The 5,000-nt window shown below is 38.1% G+C and overlaps 1 non-coding gene across 1 annotated transcript in view; it reads right to left on the reverse strand.

Annotated features, from left to right (window-relative positions):
* The window catches only part of Trnah-gug (transfer RNA histidin (anticodon GUG)), a 72-nt gene extending 40 nt beyond the window's left edge, over window positions 1–32 (reverse strand). The window contains exon 1 of the tRNA in view: window positions 1–32. This exon is cut by the window's left edge and continues 40 nt beyond it. This is a non-coding gene — a tRNA (tRNA-His).
* Between the last annotated feature and the right edge of the window lie 4,968 nt (window positions 33–5,000).

The following is a 5,000-nucleotide window of genomic DNA, read 5'->3' on the forward strand; positions in this document are numbered from 1 at the left end:
ACGTGGGGTCCTAACCACTAGACGATCACGGCCACCTGTCTAATTGCTGCAAAGATGCCAGATTAGTTAATTTCAATCGCTTCTGTTCTGTCAGAGAAATGCCGTGTCAAAATGGACCAGAAGTTCTCAAACGTTTTGGGTAACCGTCCCCACCTCACGGCCACATAATACCCTCAGCGCCCCCTATTTTTACATATAAATAAATATTCTATATTTTACTAATGTATATATACTAAAGATCATTTGATATTTAATATTATATTATCTAATTTGTATACAATACTATAATAATATTATAATAAATTCATAGTGCCCCCTAATCCATTGCCTTCCTCCCAATGCCTCCTTTTTCTCTACCGCCCCCTTAACAGGGGTATGACAAAAGCGGCTGTGTGGTAATTAGCTTGCTTGCCAACCACATGTTTCCGTGTTCAGTCCCACTGCGTGGCACCTTGGGAAAGTGTCTTCTACTATAGCCCCTGGGCCGACCAAAGCCTTGTGAGTGGATTTGGTGGACGGAAACTGAAAGAAGCTCATCGCGCACACACACACACACACATATATATATATGTGTGTGTGTATGTATGTATGGGTGTGTGTATATGTTAGTCTGTTTGTCCCTCCAACATCGCTTGACAACCGATGTTGGTGTGTTGTGTTTACGTCCCTGTAACTTAGCGGTTCGGCAAAATAGAACAATAGAATAAGTGCTAGGCTTACAAAGAAAAAGTCCCGGGGTCGATTTGCTCGACTATAAAAGCGGTGCTCCAGCCTGGCAGTCAGTTTCCGTCTACCAAATCCATTCACAAGGCTTTGGTCGGCTATAGCAGAAGACACTTACCAAATCTGCCACGCAGTGGGACTGAACTCGAAATCATGTGGTTGGTAAGCAAGCTTCTTATCTCACATCTGTAATGCGCCATTATAGAAGTAAGATTGATATTTATTTTAATTTAGAGTGCGGCGAACAATGTGACCAACTCCTGGTTCGGAATAAAAAAAAAAGTCAGTAATCAAGGTTTTGGGAAGAAATGAAAATATAGAGCAAGGGAAATAATTCAGTGTCCTATATGATGATACGTTTGAAATTACTTCCCTTGGTCCATCTTTCAAAGTAACGGAATGCACACACGCACACGTCATATACTTTACCTTGAATCGATGGTTGTTTTTGCGATCCCTCGAACTGCTAGAAATAGCAGCGAAATTTACCTGGTCATGCGTGGCTGGAGTGTTTTTTGATCATAGGTCTACTGGAAAAAGACTAACCGTGGATTAAATACATACATACACATAAATGTCTATACATATATACATACATATAAAATCTATATGTATACATATACACACAAACATATATATACACATACATGTATATATAAATAAATACACACATACATACAGGTATGTATGTATGTATACATATATATATATATTATGTATATATATATACACACGCATATAAGTCTGTCTGTCTCTCTCTCTCTCTCTCTCTATATATATATATATATATACACACATATATATGTATATATATATATATATATATATATATATATATATGTATATAATTGTATATATATGCATGTATATACATACACACACAAACGTATATATATACGTACATAAACACACATTGACCGTTGGAAGGTTTGTTTACATAGGGATATAAAGGGGTCAACGATATTATTCCATGGGCTTTAGGAATAAGAACGCTAGTTTACATAGAAATATAAAGGGAGGGTGTTATTGACGTGATGCTACAGGTTGAGGCCGAAGACTTATTTGTGTATGGGGAGATAAGTCAAGTGAATGTTTACATATGCGTGCGCCAGCGCGCACACTCTCATGTTCAAACGTGTGCGTGTACGCACTTGCACATACACATATGCACCCATACACATATATACACACACCTATACATATGTACGTACACGCTCACCTACACATACGTGCCTGTACATATATACCTACATTCCTGTGTATATACAAGCATGTCAGTGTCCGCACACGCATACATACGCGTTGGGATATCTTGTTTTTTAGTGTAATTTTGCTACCTCTGGTAACTATTAACGTATTCAAATTATCGAAAGTTTTAATAACTGAGATAATATTAATATATACATAAAATAATATATATATATATATATATATATATATATATATATATATATATATACATACATATATATATATATATATATATATATATATATATATATATATATATATATATATATATATATATATACATGTATATACATACACATACGCACACACACACACACATATACACACAGATATGCGTGTGAGTGTATCTTTTTGTCTTTAATTGATTCATTTCTTTAGCTGTGGCCATACTGGAGCACCTTGGTGAAGGGTTTAGAGGGACAAATCGACCGCAGCACTTCTCTTTTTTTAAGTTTGGTACTTAACCTAGTGATCTATTCTGCAGAACCGCTAGCATACTAGGGCCGTAAACAAACCAGCATTGACTGTCAAAGCACACATGCAGTTACAACTCAAAAACAGAAACACACACACGCACACACACGTTTATATGTATGTATGTATGTTTGTAGACAGACAGCCAGCCAGCCAGCCAGCTAGACAGACGGACGGACAGACAGACAGACAGACAGACAGATAGATAGATTGATTGATGGATAGAGAGAGAGAGAGAGAGATGGATAGATAGATAGATAGATAGATAGACAGACAGACGGACGGACGGACGGACGGACGGACGGACAGACAGACAGACAGATTGATTGATGGATAGAGAGAGAGAGAGAGATGGATAGATAGACAGACAGACAGACAGACAGACGGACGGACGGACGGATGGATGGATAGATAGGAAGGTAGGCAGATAGACAGACAGACAGATTGATTGATGGATAGAGAGAGAGGGGGGAGAGATAGATAGACAGACAAACAGACAGACAGACAGATAGATAGACTCACACACACACACACATTCAAAACGCCGATATTGTTAAAACAGAATACATAATGGATGTGAACGTTCGTTTCCCACAGCATTCTTCCTCCGTTTGTCACATAACCTTGGGCCACACCTCGTCCATACAAAAGGACAAAACGGGGGAGGGGGGCAGCTTCTCGTATGACCACCTTAGAGACGGTGGGGGAGAGGGGGAGGGGTGCAGAGAGAGAAAGAGAAAGACACAGAGAAAGAAGAGAAGAGACAGGAATTCGGAGATGTCATTTGTAAACTGGTTTAGCAAGGTGAGAGTGGTTGTTGTTGATGATGATGATGATGATGATGATGATGGCCACATCATCAATAACAACAACAATAATAATAATACGAGCAACGCCAACGACAGCAGCAGCAGCAGCAACTACAACAACAAGGACAACGAGAACGCATTGTCGATGCAGACGGATAACACTTCGGAACGTCTTCTCTCTCTTCTGGTGTGTGTGTAGGCGCAGGTGTAGCTGAGGTCGACTTTGCCTTTCATCCTTTCGGGGTCGATAAATTAAGTACCAGTTACGCACTGGGGTCGATATAATCGACTTAATCTCCTTGTCTGTCTTTGTTTGTCCCGTCTATGTTTAGCCCCTTGTGGGCAATAAAGAAATAAGAAGCTTGCTTCCCAACCACGTGGTTCAGAGTTCAGTCCCACTGCGTGGCAACTTTGAGCCACGGTCTTCTACTATAGCCTCGAACCGACCAAAACCTTATGAGTGGATTTGATAGACGGAAACTGAAAGAAGCCAGCCCGTCGTATATGTATATATATATGTGTGTGTATATTTGTTTGTCTGTGTTTACAGCCCCACCACCATCGATTGACAGCCCGATGTTGGTGTGTTAACGTCCCCGTAACATAGCGGTTCGGGAAAAAAAGATCGATAGAATAAGTACTAGGCTTACAAAGAATACGGTGACTGAGTAATATGCTTTATTATTATTAAAGCTACAAAAAAAACATCTCAAAAATATCACAATAAACTGCTACTCAGAGTTTCACGTTCCCGTTCGCCGGAGAGTTTAGATTGTCCGACGAACGAGAACGTGAAACTCCGAGTAGCAGTTTATTTGATATTTTTTATCTTTGTAATGTTTTTGCAGATCTGATAATCATGTCTGTGTGTATATATATATATAGCAACAAGAAAAGGGAGAGGAATATGAGGTACTCATCAACTTGCAGACAATGTATTCCGTTGATGAACCTGTTTATTTTATAACCAAAGTGACAAAAAAAGACAATATACAGACACTTATGACATACCATGTCATATCAACAATTAAGATTTCATATTTAAAGGACATTTAGCAATTGGAGAAGGGACAAAATCTTACAGCTGTTTCGGCCTAGCGTTGGTATGCCCCATTCTATCTCTATAGCTCCAGTACGCTGGAATATATATGTAGAAACAGTACTGTACTGTATATTTTTTCATTGCTTTTATAATTTGTGTATATTTATTTCATTATAAATGCAAAACAACACGGAGGAATCGCCGTAAGCTTAAATAAAAAAACCGCGATAGGTGAACCGCAATAGGTGAACCGCGACGGGTGAACCGCAATAGGTGAACCGTGAAATGGCGAGGGATTAACCGTGTGTTTATTTAACCACTTGACATACTTAGGGTTACAGCCGTTTCGCAGTTTTTTTTCTTGTAGTAATAATTTCAGTGTTTACATGAATTATGTTTGCATGTCTGCATCACTTACGCATGCTACTCATAATAGACTACAACTGCATATTCACTAAGCAACGCAAATAAAGAAAGCCAGCTCATCAGATCACCAGAACCATCCGGGTTGCACCAACCATTCATCTCTCTCTCTCTCTATATATATATATATATATATATATATACTATATGTATACTATATGTGTATATATATATATATATATATATATATATATATATATATATATATACATATATATACATATATATATATGTATGTATATATATATGTACATATATGTATGTATGTGTGTGTGTGT

This window comes from Octopus bimaculoides, chromosome 24, assembly GCF_046866305.1.
Source record: "Octopus bimaculoides isolate indiv1 chromosome 24, ASM4686630v1, whole genome shotgun sequence".
NCBI classification, from domain to species: Eukaryota; Metazoa; Mollusca; class Cephalopoda; order Octopoda; family Octopodidae; genus Octopus; species Octopus bimaculoides.